General features: G+C 33.0%; 1 pseudogene; it reads left to right on the top strand.

Moving 5' to 3' along the window:
* LOC143260555 (tyrosine aminotransferase-like) overlaps positions 1–11,967 on the top strand; it is a 50,465-nt pseudogene extending 38,498 nt beyond the window's left edge.
* Positions 11,968–17,467: the final 5,500 nt, after the last annotated feature.

Consider the following 17,467-nt stretch of genomic DNA (forward strand, 5'->3'; position numbering starts at 1 on the left):
AGGCCAAGGGCCATAAAGCCTTCGGGACCGTCGCCAGGCCAAGGGCCATAAAGCCTTCGGGACCGTCGCCAGGCCAAGGGCCATGAAGCCTTCGGGACCGTCGCCAGGCCAAGGGCCATAAGGCCTTCGGGACCGTCGCCAGGCCAAGGGCCATAAAGCCTTATCGGGCCGTTCGGGCCCACGTCGTCATGCTGTTTCGGGGTAGCGTCTCGCTCCGGAATTGTCAGCCGTTTTCGGCACGTTTTGGGGGTTTCCCACCATTGACTTGAGGGTGGGCTCGCGTCCTCCGCCGAAGAGGGGATCGGACGAGAAAATTCCCCTCCCTCAAGTCAATCGGCGAATGGGGATGACGTTTCCCCCAAACGGGGCCTTATCGAGACATTCCGCGAGGCGATAAAGGGACGATACTCCGACGCAGCAAGACGAGACGGTAGAAAAACCACGAGACGGTAGAAAAACCACGAGACGGTAGAAAACCACCAGACGGTAGAGACCACTGAGACGCAGAGACGATAGAGACGATAGAGACGATTCACAACCATTCGATTCGTAAAACCGACCAACACTGCCAACCACGGATCCTTGAAACAGTCGCCCAAAGGGAAACCGGCCGGCGACAAGTGCAGGATAAACATTCAACAATAAATTTGTTATTGTTGAATCGAAGAACTTTTAATATCCTCGGCACGACACAAAACAGGATACCCTGTATATTTCACATGCGTAAAAATCCCCAGTCTAGTCATCACCTTGTAAAAGTATAATAAATGAGGTTCGATTAATTTATGGAATTCTTGATTTATTTTTAAATGCACATTAATATACCGAGTGAATCTCGCAATATGACGACATAAAATTATTGTACGAAAAAATGTTTCAGATCGAAGTTGCATGGTTTGCAGGGGGACATATAATTCTGTAATCAGTTTTACGTTATTTTGCTTTTTCATCAAGATATGAAGGTCACCTTCAATTTTTTAATGGAATGGTTTATATTTCTTCCCGAATTCGGTTAAATCGTCGAATTCTACATAAAAAAGTATTACACCAAATAGGGTCTGAAATAAATTTTTAATGTTTTTTGTTTACATACTGAAAATGCTATATGCTATGATGCTTGCCAAATTCGTCTCAGCATCCCCTAAACGATGTGTACACAACAATTATAGGTCAACTTATAAAAAATTGAAGGTGTCCTTGACAATTCCAGGGAAGAGGGTTAACAAAAAATTTGGTACAATCATGTTAAAGTTCACCTTAAACTATGTTATTTCAACTCAAAAAGTTTCCAATTAAACCACTAGCAACAGAATAAATTAGCTAATCGCGTTGCCTGGTCCACCCTGTTTAATTTGAATATACAAATAAATAAAATCACTTTTATTTTTCTTACAAATTATACGTTACTTTCTCATATAGATTCACCCTTCTTCATGATGTGCATATGAAAAATCAATAGTATTCTATAATTCCAGTAAGCTATTTCGTAGCTCGAAACTTAACCACTTAGCTGTGTCGATCTATTTTTAAGATCAATTTTGTATGCGTTTTATCGATCACACTGAGTGCAGTCTTTTTCGGCAAGTTGTTTCAGAAATATTTAAAAATGTTCGAAATTTATGAATATGTTTCACAAGGATTTTAACCTAAATAGTAGGAGAAGTATGTTTGTTGTAAAATGTAAAATTGCCATTTCTTTATCACGCGTCGTCCGTAGTTAAAAGGTTAGTACGGACACTGAGGAAGAGCATTTTATATTTTCAATTGTATTTTTGTTTCAATTTTACCAATTCAATGAATTACTAAAATGTTCGACGATGTTTTGTTTCTAAATACGAATGAAAGAATCAATGTCTTATTTGACATTCCCAATCATTACGTATAAAATATGTAATCTTACATCTTTTTTTCAGATAGTACAAAATTATCATCAATTTTATTACAATTTTAAAGTGTTATTGTTAAATAATTATAGTACTGTTCTAATCTATAGATTAATGTTTCCAGATAACCTAATGAACATTGAAATATTTATTTAATATGAATAAGAAATAATGCGAATAAAGTAGTAAAGTACGAGCACGGATCAGTTATTCAGTTATGGATCATCGTCTTACATGTTCAATGTCCCTATTTTTGAATGTGCATTTTTCTCACAGAAGCAACACATCCACACATATTCATAATTACAAGCCTCTATTGAGTGTAAGATATGTTCTTTGTGCTGTTACATCTTTTAATTTATGTTAATAAGAAACATATGTACTTTGAACTATATAACATTAACATTGTAAAAATCTATTCTCTTTGGATGCAATCTTCTCTTGCTGCAATTTTCTTTTCTCCTCGGCTAACTTTTCTTTTCTTCCAGCGACTGTTCCTACCTTAAGGCCTTTTCCAGTTTTATTATTTGTTTCGATTCATTTACTTACTCGTATGTGACATGAACACTTGAGTTTTATATACTATCTACACTTCCATAGCGGAACAAAAAGTATTCAATTTATTTTACATTCGCTGCAAAAAATGCGTTTAAGGAAACTATGCATGTGTTTCATGAACTGGAACAATCAGTAACTACACTGTCCTTGCTTATTAAATACAAATACCAACTGTTAAAACACACGTATTCGAATAAACATTTCTTTTTACATTTGATTGGTACACAACAGTATCTCTATGAATGAATTATAGGTTGTGTCAAGAGTTACTCGTAATCGAGAAATGAGGGCTTCCTGAGGTTATTTGAAGTAACTTTTTCTTTAGCGTAATTGTAATCTGCGGCCAAAAACTATGACCAATGAGAGGCGAGATCAATGAGCAGAATTGGGCTTTGTCCACTCATTGGCTCGACCACCTCGCGCCAGCTGATCTTGCCTCTCATTGGTCACTGTTTTTCGTTAAGAACTCGTAAATAAAGCCGCGGATTTCATTTGCGCTAAGAAAAAAGTTACTTCAAATAACATCGAGAACGATTGCTAGTGACTTTTGGGACACTCTGTATGAAAAGCAATGTTAAAAAATATGGATAGAATTTTTTATCATTTGTATCATTTGTATTTATGATACTGCTTGAGGATGGGGTCACAATTGGAGCGATGTTTCATAGTAAATAGTTTTACCTTCATGATTTAGTTTTTCGTTTTATCGCTTGCTGCAGTTATTGGTGTATCATAAATGCATGAAAGCCTGCCTTTATTAAGCAACAATCGATAGAGTTCAATACGAACGTATTAATCCGCCTACGCTCGACTAGTACTAAATTGTCAACTAATTCTCATTTCTGTCTGACTGTATCACGTACACGAGAAATTCACTTTTAAATACAGTGTTTCGAACACTTTAATCCGGCCTGTTAACAAATCCTACTAAACGAATTGCTAAATCGTTTTCCATTTTCTGACGGATTTCCCGTCGAGCTGTGGTCCAATCATCGTACCGCTCATCAAACGGCCGCATTACAATGGTGTTTCTGTTTCATTGAATTGTAAACGAACAATCCCGACGATGTTGCAGATTTTTAGTACCAGGTTGGCGTATGGGCTGGATAATCATCCATGATCGTGAAAACGTTCTAGAGAAAGAGGTGGGTACCAGAATGGCAAGTTATATACATGCCTACGCAACAGCTTGAAAATAATTGCTTCTTCTGTTGCAGATTTTTAGTACCAGGTTGGCGTATGTGCTGGATAATCATCCATGATCGTGAAAACGTTCTAGAGAAAGAGTTGGTAACAGAATGGCAAGTTATATACATGCCTACGCAACAGCTTGAAAATAATTGCTTCTTCGCTCGTATTGTTTCTATAACGAGGGCCGCCGCGTCCCGCGCTCCTCGTGCTTCAACACGATTGGATTAAATTCCGTTAATTAAACTTTATCCCGTCATTAAAGTTCGCTTCTTGATACCATTCGCCTCGTCCTTAACTATACTCCAGGATTAATTCTGATACAAACAAAAAAAGGTTGAGTAAGGAATGGTCAGAAACAATGAATTAGGAAGCACTAGATGCGAAACGTAAAGACCTGAACTTCACCCGGTGGGATCTTTACGTACAGGGTATCACAAACTTATACGGTGTGTTCCACGTAACTGTCGTCACGATTTCTCGAGCACTTCCGACAGTCTGACAAAAAAATGTTCTTACCAATAGTCAATCAGTTCTTAGTCAGCTACAGAATGCTATATAAAAAAATTCCAGAAAAAATGTTTTATTGCAAAAAATCAAGGTCGCCTTCATTTTTTAAAAATTGCATTTTATATTTTTTACTTCATATTATTGTAGCTTGTTGTCAAAACGAACGACCTGTTTTATTATAACCTCTCGGTGATCTTGAAGTTCGAAAAAGTGATCATCAATGAAGCGATGCTCCTGTAGCTGTTCCATATTTCGAATTGATACAACGTAAACTAAAACAATTTTCAACGAAAACATCACTTCAAAGGTTTCATTTTTTTTAAGTCAAGTTCATCTGGAGATCATTGTTCGTTGAATTTGACCTAACACGAGCTATTATACTATAATATGAAGTAAATAATGTACCATGCAATTTAAAAAAATGAAAGTGACCTTTATTTTTTTTGGATTAACTTTTGTTTGGAACATTATTTTGTCAGATTGTTGAAAATGCGCGAAAAATTGTGGAGACAGTTACGTGGAACACCCTGTATGTCATTCGTTTGAGATTTGTCTGGCATTACTCCTTCTTGAATTATGACACTGGGTAAGAAAGTGATGTGTGCAAATTTGAAAGCAATCGGACGACGAGTATTCAAATTTTTATGATTTCATTGTATTTGCGATGATAATTGTATTTCGTTATTTTAGCAATATTGGTTATACGTTCTTTTTTACTAAAATGCAATATTTTATTAGATGGATAGTAATGAACTATATGTACTACTTTTAAAAATATAAACAAAAACTTTTTTGTTTACGGTAGTCGCCCGATTACACTGTCCGATAAAATCAAACTTTTTTTCTGGGTTCCTATAGCCACTATGAAATTCTTGTTGAGCTTCACTCCGTCAACAAGAATCCGAAAATCGAATTGCTCCATCACCCTCAGTTTTTTAAATAAACGAACTTTTGTAAAAACCCAAAATTTTCGACAAAAATGAGGTATTGCATGAAAAGTACAAACGTTAGAAAGTTCTAATTGGTGTTAAAAGATAGGGGAGAGTTTCCCGAATATAGTGGCATGCAATTTATTAATTGTCTTTGGTCCTAAATAGCAATAAATTGATGTCAAAGTTTAAAAAAGTGTCGACGTGTGCAGTTTCTCCGCAATATTTTTGTATTTTTACGAAAAGTTCTTTGTTCGGCACGAATATTTTACCCAGGATCGGATTCTGTAGACATTTCTGAAGAAGAAACATCGTTCTGACACTTCTATCAGGCCGTTTCTTCTTCAGAAATGTCTACAGAATCCGATCCTGGGTAGAGTTTTCGTGCCAAACAAAGAACTTTTCGTAAAAATAAATTTCGTAAAAACTTTGACGTCAATTTATTGCTACTTAGGACCAAACACAATTAATAAATTGCATGCCACTATATTCGGGAAACTCTCCCCTATCTTTTAACACCAATTAGAATTTTCTAACGTTTGTACTTTTCATGCAATACCTCATTTTTGTCGAAAATTTTGGGTTTTACAAACGTTCGTTTATTTAAAAAACTGAGGGTGATGGAGCAATTCGGTTTTCGGATTCTTGTTCAGGGAGTGAAGCTCTACAAAAATTTCATAGTGTCTATAGGAACCCAAAAATCGTGTCGGACAGTGTTATCCGGCTACGCTTTACTGGGCTACATTTTTTTAGAATGAAAACTATTCAACTATTCATATTTCATGCATTTTCTTGCGTAATTCTTCTCATATTTATTAATCATTATTGAGATAATCTTCCGATTACTAATTTTTTTTTCATTAGTACTAAATCTCTGAGAACAGGATTCTACATTTCTTTCTATCATTATCTCAAATTTAATAAGTGATAAAATTATCGAGTCTAACGTTCAACCAGAATTTATGGAAAATGAGGAATCAAATAATTTAAGAACTTCGAGTACAAATGGGGATGGCAAAGTGAGTCATGCAGAAGGAAATGAGATATGTTGAACAGCATGAAAATTTAATATCACATTAAACAGCGGAATTTTTTGGAAAATGACATTCAATAATGTAGCATTATATTAAATTTTGATGCTATGATTTTATACATATATGTACCGTATGTACATACCTAACTGTACACACACGCACACACACACACACATTATTAAAAAAAGAAGAATATTATACTTATGATTTATATATATAATTTTTTTCAATATACATAATCCATAAAACATGCTGTCAGATTAACCGACCATTCGTTTATTCGGCCATAGTCTGATCCCGCAGAGAACAGATAATAGGGAGTCTACTGTACCGTTAAGTAGAAGTAGTATATGATGCAGAATCTAATTCTCATGAAATTTTTATGACAGATGTTCTCGGAAAAGTACGTCACACATATTTCTTTGATCGCCTTTTTCATTTCTTCAAAAAAAGCCGTGGAACCGTGACTTTCATTACAAGTAGCATAATTCTATGATGGGATATAAAATTCCTAATCAATTATGACCAATTCCTTAATCATAATAAAAATTGTGTAAAATAGCAATTTGAATTATACATATAGTAAATACCAATGAAAATAAAATATTTTCCAGGGATCAAAACCGAGAGTCATTTGTTAAGTGTTTGTAGAAAAAATAATCGAAACTTGAGATCATTTATCACGAAGAGATACGAATTTATATGATTAAAAAAATAGGATTAAAAAAATTTGTAATTTAGTTGCAAATAACTATTATAACCAACTGACAAGATATTTCCTTATTGGTAATAATTTGACTGCGAATTTTATACACTTATGACAAACATAAATAGATAGAATATAAAACTGTAAAAGAATAATAACAAAATTAAAACTAATAATAATAAAACTATTAAAAGAATTTAAGGATATTGTTACGTTATTTTCAACTTATTAGAATTATTAGAAAAGGAAAGACATCTTCGTTCAATTTCAGTTTCTTACAATTAAGTTAGACAAGTTTGATTTTGCATAAAGATCCGCAGTCTAGTAATCATTATTGATGAGGGGAATTCTATTTCGGTTACTTATAAAATAGTTATTCACGAAGGAAATTTATTTCAACTGTTCGTGACAATTATAGGTGAGAGAAGCTCTACTTTGGTTGCTCATAATAGATATCAATGAGAGAAACTCTACTTTAGTCGTTTATAATAGTTAGCGACAAGGAAAAATGACTTCGGTAGGTGATAACTTGGACAGAAATGTGTTTTGTCATTAAAAGGTCCTAAAATTTGTTATGCATACATTTATTTTACATTTTACACGTGTATGTAATGTACTTGAACGAATGGAATTAATTCACTGTCAATGGTTGTATTCATATATCTTTTTTTATCTTTTCGATGGGGTAACTTAAAAATGTTTTTGATACAATTTTATCAGTATTTGGTGAGCTACATGGTCGCATATTCTTGAAACTCAAGAAACGTTTTTTACGTAAAAACGTAATAATTCTGATACAAGATGTTTTATAGCTATTTACTAGTTTCTTTAAACTGATTTATTTAATAACGCTAAATACGATAACATAACAATTTCATAATATTTATTAAAAAACTTTATGGGTCCCCTGTAGATAAGCAAGAACATACGTATTCAAGTTATAAAATCATACTTTTACAATGAATTTTGTATTGTTATTATATTAACGTAATATCATTATATTTACAGAAAGGAAGATATTAATGAACTAATAAATAATCACAGAGTAATATTCGTTGTGATGCATATTAATACCTCGCATTTAGATCGATACATGAACTGATAATTTCAATCGAATGATGTTACAAAATATTTCCATTTACAATTTGAATTAACATATCGTTTCGTAGCTATCTATGATGGGAAACTGGTTTATTAACATTACTTTAGCTGATGTAACAAATGTTATAATATTTTTCATTTTTAATAGGCACAAAGTTTATTAAACAAAATTTATTTTTTTTTGTAGATATGAAAAGCTCTACACTGCCTCAGCCAGAGAATTATCGGTAGTAATACGATCATACAGGGTGCTTTACCTGCTATTTTGGGAAACACTCCGCAGACTTTTTACGCCGACGCCATCCATACTTTATACGTTAGTATCGAATATCTCTAATTAGTGATGGATATTTAATGCATTTTGTACAAAACGTCAGTAATTTGAACTCTGCGCGTCCGAACGCCAACTATAATCTATGCTTAGAATATTATTAAATTCTGCATAATTTTACCGGATCTACGCTATTATCTTCAGACAATTCACTTCGTTAATGTAACACAAATATGTTATGGTACATGTGCCATAGGTAAATGGTTAATGTAATATTTGTCTATTGCATTGTGTTCAATTACTGTCTATTGACATAACAAGACTTTATCAGACAAGAATTCATTTAATGTATGCATACATAGGGTGCCCTGGAAGTCACTCGCAGTCGCAAAATGAGGAGTTCCTGAGGTCATTTGTAGTGAGGGGGTGGTGTATTCTAAATGTCCCGTATACGGAAAGATGACTCCCACTGACGACCAACCTCGTATTCCTCAATTATAATAATATGGACTTATATACGAACTTATAACTTAACCAAGACTCGACGTGGCCGCACTGTTCTGACCGAACTGTCCTGACCGAACTGTCCTAACCGAACTGCTCGAACTGAACCGCGGCAACCGATTTTTGCCGCTTATATTCCTCCAGCGGAAACATCGTCAGTCTCCTCTTCCTTTGACACCAAGGTGACGGCCACTCCTAAGGGTTCACCCCGGCCGCACGTTTAGCGCGGCCAGGTAGCCCTGCAACATCTGCTGTACCCGTGGGGTTGTTAAAAAAAGTCAATAAAATAATTTTCGACTTGCAACGACCAGGGAAAGTATATTACTTAGTCCTTGGCCTCTACAAGCGAATCCTCTAACTGTTATTATTGTCACCGGTCGTTTACCGCTATAAAATTGAAAGTTTCTCTAGGCGGGCGCGTAGTTGCAGCACAATGGCTGCTACAGAAGTAACATTTTCCTTAGCGCAAATGCAATCAGCAGCTTTGTTTAGGAGTTATTAACGGAAAACAGTGACCTCGTAAACAAAGCCACGGATTACATTTGCACTAAGGTAAAAGTTGTTTCAAATAATCTCAAGAATCCCTTATTTCCCGATTGTGAGTGATTTTTGGGACACCCTGTATATATACGCTGTAGAAATCGAAATCAGTTGATACAAGTTATGAACGATTATATTATATTTTTATATATATGTTATGTTTTATGTATATTATAATATATTTATAGTATATTATATACAGGGTGGTCCATCTAAATAAGGCCACCTAAATATCTCCTCTAATTGTGAGGATACAAAAAATATTTTGTATGCTATTTCAATGGTCTGGGAAAACCATCGCATTACAATAAAAATAATTTTTTTGAAGTTTTTAAGGTCATCGATGTTCTTTTGCGTACAATTGTATAATTTTTTTATTTCATCGCGTAACTGATGTAAAGATATGTTACACGACTTTAAAATGACCTTCGAGATCAAAATTAAATGGAATCGATACATTTTATGTATTTTATTTTATTTTATCCTCGTCTGTATCGAGATTTCAGAGACGAAGACGTCGTTCGGGAATCTGTAAGTATAAATAATCATGCTTACTGTCACACTACGAATAACTTCTGACACCTCAAAAATCTGATCATTCTCGATCAATACGTTAGTTTATCGATATTATCGTTCAGATATGATTCTGATTTATGGGAAAAGTGATCAGTGTTTAAGGCAAGTTGTTCGATTGTACCGAGAGAAATTTTCTGGACGGAACTGTCCGTTGCTTAGTACATATGGAAAGATAGTCAAATATTTTTTTGAAAGTGGCAGTGTCAATACGAAGAAGCGTATGCGAACCAATTGTGTTACGAACGAATTAAACACAAGATTTGTTATGGAAAAAGTTGCTAAAAATACGCATGTTAGTACACGACAATTGGAACGGATAACTACTATTCCCAAAACAAGCATATCACGAATACTTCATAAAGAAAAATTTCATCCGTATCATGTGTCTCTCTATCAGGATCTTCATGGACAAGATTTTGAATATCGCCTGAATTTTTGTCGATGAGGTTTACAGTAGTATTAACGGGATGAATCGTTTTTTGAAAGTATGTTGTTTACCGACAAGGCATCTTTCACCAATTATGGTCAATTAAACTTGAGAAACATGCATTATTGGTCATTGGAAAATCCATATTTCTATTTAATATTTGATCTAGAAGGTAATGTAATGTCTCATTTAATGTACATAACTAAACATCAGTTACACGATGCAATACAAAAATTATACAATTATACGCAAAAAAACATCGTTGACCTAGAAAACCTCGAAAAAAATTACCTTAGAACAAAAATTTTTGGTGTAATACGATGGCTTTTCCAAATCATTGAAATAGCATAAACAATTTTTTTGTACCCCAACAATTAGAGGAGATATTCAGGTGGCCTTATTTAGGTGGACCACCCTGTATATTATTGGGTTGGCAACTAAGTAATTGTCGATTTCAGTTATAGATGTCTCTCACTCCCATTTTTATGATATCCGTAAATGTTATATTGTAAAATTATTATTATTATTATGTTATTTTTTATTATCCGTGAATGTTAGCAACTGCATAAATTGAATGCAACGGTGAAGGAAAAGCGACCAGAATTGGTCAATCGTAAAGGTGTCATTTTCCACCAGGACAATGCTAGGCCGCACACGTCTTTTTTTTCCACTCGGCAAAGATTGATGGATATTGGTTGGGAATTGATGTTACACCCACCATATAGCCCTGATCTCGCGCCATCGGATTACCACTTATTTCGATCCCTGGACAACTTCCTTCGTGGTAAAACTTTTAATGATGATGACGCTGTAAAATCTCACCGAAAAGAATCCAAGTAAAAAAAATTTTTTATTTCATTGAACAAATCGGCAATTACTTAGTTGCCAACCCAATATTACGATAGTGTTGTAATGAAGTGGGTGCCGCATATACGCACACAATAGAAACTCTCACCGATAGTACGAATATTTTACAAAATCATCTAGCGGTCTGTATGAGAATTAAATCTTTAAGATCACAGGGGTAGAGATGAAGTCTGTGTCTAGCTCTTCTTCTTATAATAATAACTCTATTAAAATAAACATTCGTTTATGAGACAATTTTTGGTGTCATTACAAACAACGGAGATATTTCACGGGCACATGACAAATGAGTCACTCACAATTAAACTTGAAACGTTTCGGGTAGAAGAGTTTTAATTCACTAACTACATTTATTTATGTACGCAAGTTTAACAAACAATTGTTCACTTTAGTACCTTTATTCAATTTATATTTTTCAGAATCATTCTAAACTGGCGTACGATTGTGTCGTGAAAATTCCTGGACTAAAACCGATAATGCCAACGGCAGCAACGTACATGATGGTAATGTATGCACATTATGTATACATATGTATATGGAGAATAGTTCTGTTAGTATGTGATATACAGGCTTAAAATAACTGGTAAACGGTTTACTTAATGAAAACAACGTCAAATGCATTTTTATGTTTTTTTACGTAGAATGCGTGAACATAAGAGAAATTTTATTATTAGTTCTTTTCAAGGTTATTCGAAGGTTATTTAAATTATTTTGAATGGAATACCGTATTTTTGTTTCGTTACAATGAAAGAGCGTAAAAAGATGAATTCAAAACATTATTTACGACTGATTTTGAAGTACCTTCTCCAAGTCGTAAAACGAAAACTTTTTCGCAACAGATAAGAATGATCTTTTTTGATCATTTATTTATTTTGTTTATAGAATATGTTCAAAATTTCTTCCTTTGACTGCTAAACATTGGCGTACTCTTCTCGGAAACGATCTTTTCGCAGCAATAGTATTCATTTCTGAGGAGACTACGCTAATATTTAGCAGTCGAAAAAAGAAATTTTGAGCACATATTATGGACGATTTGTAATACATAAAAGGATAAAAAAGCCCATCCTCATCTGTTGCACTAAAACTTTGCCTTGTACGTCTTGGAAGGTATTTGAATTCATTTTTTTATGCTCTTTCATTGTAGCAAAACAAAAATAAAGCATTCCATTTAAAAGAATTAAAATAATCTTCAAGTGATCTTGACAAATTTAGTAAAGAATTTTTTTCTTGCGTCAATGCATTCTTCGTAAAAAAGAACATAAGAAGTTATTTGACTTTTTTTTATAACGTCAACCATTTTTACCTGTCACTTCAAACGGCATTTATTGATGGAAACCCTGTATTTTAGCAATACCAATAATTGAAGGGTTCGAAGGAATTTGCGCGTTTCTAGAAAAATTGTGTTTTCTTATATTCGGTAACAAAGTTTCAATTCATTAATAAAACCGTGATACCAGTGCAATTACTTTTTCGTGTTTTTAATCCTATTACTGCGATATGGTGATTTATTGAAAATTATTTTTCGAAGAATGTCCATATATCTAAGAACTTTTTAATTATATTTGCTCTATTAAAGTTATATTTTGCCTATTAAATCTTCATGCTTCTTAGAATTGTTCACCGTAATACTTAGAAATGTCTGTATCGATGCATTCTTTTCTAATATAATCATTCAGTTACTAAAACTGACAAATGCAAATGGTACTTATCACTCTGATATCTTTTAAGGTAATCATACATCACTCAATAAGTTGTTAACATTTTCTCTTTGACTTTACTAAATTTTCAGAACAGTTTTGCAGGCATTTTTTCCCGATATTAATTAATCCCCAATAATTATGTTTGTATTCCATTATATTGATTTCATCTTTCCGGAAATATTCCGACAGTTATTTCTATTTTATAATATTATTTGAATATTCTGAAACACTTATCTCGTGTATTTAATGTTTCATCTGTGGTTTCCTATTTTTTACAATTTATTCATAATATGTATTTTTTGTACAATTAGTGAAAGCTTGAAGTATAATATTACTAGACAGCAGATTTTTATGCGAAAATAATACAGCGTCATTTTGAAAATTTTTTTCATTTTTCTGCTAACACATATTAATGGAGATATCGTTCAACTTATTTTATCAGGTTTCACCATTTTATCAGATTTTTAGTAACTGACAATTTTATATCTTTTTAGATGACGCACACTCTATAATACGTAATCGAATTGAGAAATATTATACGAATCTAAACAATACGAATTATGAGCGCCAAAGATGGAAAGAAGTGATCTATGATAACTGTCATGATTCATTTTCCAGCATCGTCCTTATACTAACATTTAATATTTTCAGAAAAAATATGGATTAAAACCGATATTTTATCCCCTTTCTTTGCTGGACAAAATGATTAACTTTTCTCACAGTCATTATACTCATTTCAGGAACCTAAAATAACAGTTGTTTGGAAAATTTTTACGGCAAAATCAGTAACAAAATTGTGTTTATTATTCAAGTTGATGCTGTTAATCACGAAATGTAAATGAAACTGTTCAGAAAACCACTCAAAGACTGCAACAGTTATCGACGAAGAATATTTATTTACATTGTTTTTAACAATAAAAGAAATTGTATTTTGCAAGGTACTAAATAGTTTCACGTTCTACCAAAACGATTGCCCAGTATTCGCACCAAAGCATTCTTTTGTTGCTCCAAGAAACGAGAAAATGAGAACATTATTCTAATGACATATTATGCGCTGCTGCGTAATAACTTTGTTATTGTTGTGGGATTGAAACAATTTACAACTTCAGTAACGTAGACATGAACCTCTTGAAATCATTAACATGTTAAGCGCCAAGCCTGTTTTGCCTTCCTTTTCGATTAGCCCGCATTATTAAATTCTGTCAGTTCTTCAAACTGTATTAATAATACTTATTAAAAATTTTGTTGGTAACAAGTAATGTTTAGTAATGATCTTTTATGATCACCAAATTATTTAAAATTTGTTTATATAAAAGAATATTATTTTTGAAATTTTTTCAGTGTGACTGACACGACGCTTAACGTGTTAATAAATTTATATGAACACAAAATATGCGATATGCTCCGTACAATGGCATGTTTTACTTGTCTAGCGCGTGTATTTATCCCCCCCCCCCCAAAAAAAATATTCGCATACTTTTGCGAAAAATCCTGTATAATATGTGACCGAAATTTAATTTCTCCCAACTATAACTACTATGCATGATCAAAGCAGAACTTCCCTCTCAGATATTAGCAGGCGATTTTCAGTCGCCGGTCTCTCAGTTGAATTTGGTCGCTCAGTCATTTCGTACATATACCTTCTCTCAAATAAAAGTAAAAATAAAACTTTTAAGAAAAAAAATTAATATCATATTCATTTGAGAAATAATCCAAGCCATAATCCCAATAGACCCAATTTAGAAATCGATGATGTTCGATGATTCTGTCCAAGAATCGGATTCTTCAGAGGAAACGAAAATTTGAAGCGGCTCAAATTACGAGTCAAATTACAAGAGCGTCGAGCGTTGAGGTTTCAATCATACATAAATTTCTCACATGATTTTGGGATACAATGTGTCACCCAATCGCAGCTCATCACAAACACCGTGGCAACTGTAAACAAATGAACGAGACAAACCAAAAGACTTATAACGTTACAACGAGACGAGACAAAACTGTATTCAGTTACGTTTTTCACATCAGCATTCTACAGAAAAGCCTAGTAGTAGTCAGCAGTTAACCGCAACATGTGTTAAATAAATTTTTCTAAAATATACATGTATAATTACACAAATGTTATAATTACACACATGCAGTGCAATATATGTCAAAAAAATTGAAATCTAACAAATGTACATCCAATATGATAAAATATTTAAAAGTTTGAATATATATTTGAACAACGACTGGGAAAATAAAACTTTATACCGACGATAACTGCAGAAAGCATGGAATTGATGAATTAATTTTAAAATTAATCATGACAGATTTTCAGCCGTTTTCGACAGTTGAAGATAAAGTTTCAGACAATTACTGAAGTACATACCTCGACCCCAAATATGTTTTAAATATTGAAAACAAATGGAGGAAGTAGAGAAAGAATTACAAAAAGTTAAATATGTGTGCATAACCACGGACACACTTGGACGAGCATAAACACTAATACCTTTCTCACAATTATTTGACATTTCATTAATCCAAATTTTGAAATGAAATCATCTACATTCGAAACACCTGAAATAGTAGAAGACAATGTTATTGCAGTCATCACCGAGAATGCTGCACACATGATTTCCGGTGTGAAACATCTTCAAAACTCACTGTCAACATACCTTATTTTGTCCATACGTTGAATCTAGTTGTTAAGATATCTTTAGAAAATATTCCTGACATACGTGTTCTACGTGAAAAATGCCAACGCGTAGTAACACATTTTAAACAAAATTTATTAAATTAAACTAATCTAATCAATTTTATTAAATTAAATTAAATTAATAAATATTTTGAGTTTACCATGCAACAAGTTAAAAATGGAAGTAGAAATTCGGTGGAACTCTACGTATGTAATGCTCAATAGATTACACGAACAAAAGCAAATCATTATCATTCCTAAAAATTAATTTCGACACCTTACTCGACGCTGAGGGGAAGCTAACAACTAACATTCTCTACCTATTTCAAGACTATTCTTTTTCACAACTGAGGAAATTAGTGCGGATAAAAAATAACCATTTCTAAAGTGAATGCGATTAAAAAGCAATTGGCCACTTTTCTGTGTAGTTTTTCGGACGAAGATAGTATAAAAAAATTGCCTCCGAGAAGAATTAATAACTCAATTGAATAAATATCTTAAACATATAGAAGAGAGAGAGAAAATGATACGTATGCTACTGCTACATTAACAGATCCACGGTTTCGTGAATTATTGCTTTCAAGCGACGCAAATTTCATTGCAGCACAAGACAATTTAATCAGATTAGCAACTTCAACTGATTAAGTGATTTATCTTCATTTTCTACGTCACCGATGTCAATACCTGAACAATCAACCTCCACACTGGAAAAAGAGAAGTCGAAGTTTTGGACTATTTTTGATAATTATGTTTTAATGCAAAATAAGAAAGTGTCCCAACTGAATTATTTAAAAGAACCGCTTTTAGACCAAAAACTAGATCCATTGATCTATTGGAAAGATAATGTACAAAAATACAGCAAAATGTCTGCGTTTGCCAGGAAATATTTTTGTATAATGGCATCTTCAGGACCGGCAGAACGCGCTTCTCTAAAACTGGAGAATTGTTTTGTAAAAAGTGAAATAGACTAAAAGACAAAACCATTCATAAAATTTCATTTCTTAGTAGTCGTAGTAATATCTAGTTTACATATCTTTGTTTTTAATACCGTTTGGGATTGGACAAGGTTAATAACCGCGAGTCGCGATTGTCTTGAATACACGTTCCTATTTCTGAAGCTCTTCTTATCCCATTGCAACTCGAGATACATACTCTTCGTGTTGCGATAAAAAGGGTCCGAATACTTCGAATCGGATCCGAACAAATACATTTATATGATATATATATCTTCAATTATATATAAAATAAAAAAAAATAATATAAGATATATATTATATAATTGTATGTAATGTTATATATATACCTAATAAGAAACAAATTAAAATTAATAAATAAGTCATGTATTATTGAATACTATTATCTCATCGATTTATATACTTATCAAACAGAAATACGGTTTTATGGTAAATATAAAGCAAAAGTTTAGTACAATAGGATATCCTTTTTGGAATGTGCGTTATTGCACTATCTATTATCCGAATATTCTTTCTTGTACTCTTCCGATCATCTGAATAACAGATTCCCAATTAAAATGTGTATATACTGTAATGTACATATACTTAGTTAAGCAGTTATAATTCGATAAAAATTTTAATCTGCATTATTTGTATAGTGTAAAGATGAAAATGAGAACTTTAGTTTAATATTATTGCTATTACTATTTTAATAATTTTTAATATGAGAGAAATATAAATGTTTCAGTGAATTTTCGAATGAATATTGAACGTTTCGAAAGATATAAAACGGGTGTTGAAATTCTCATAGATTGTCTCAAACGAGTATCGATAGCTTTGTTATCACATCTTTGATACTATTCGATTCGGTATCAGAATATGCAGACTGCTATCGATAATAATCGATGGATATCGATTCGATTACTAACTGTAAGTACTACGTTTGTACGATTTGACGAAGGCAATAAGAATAAATATGACAAGTTTCGCTTGTCAGCAAATCGTACGAAATTCATCTAGAAAATGGTAACAGTCCGAAAGAATATATT

Source organism: Megalopta genalis, chromosome 14 (genome assembly GCF_051020955.1).
Source record: "Megalopta genalis isolate 19385.01 chromosome 14, iyMegGena1_principal, whole genome shotgun sequence".
Classification (NCBI taxonomy): Eukaryota; Metazoa; Arthropoda; class Insecta; order Hymenoptera; family Halictidae; genus Megalopta; species Megalopta genalis.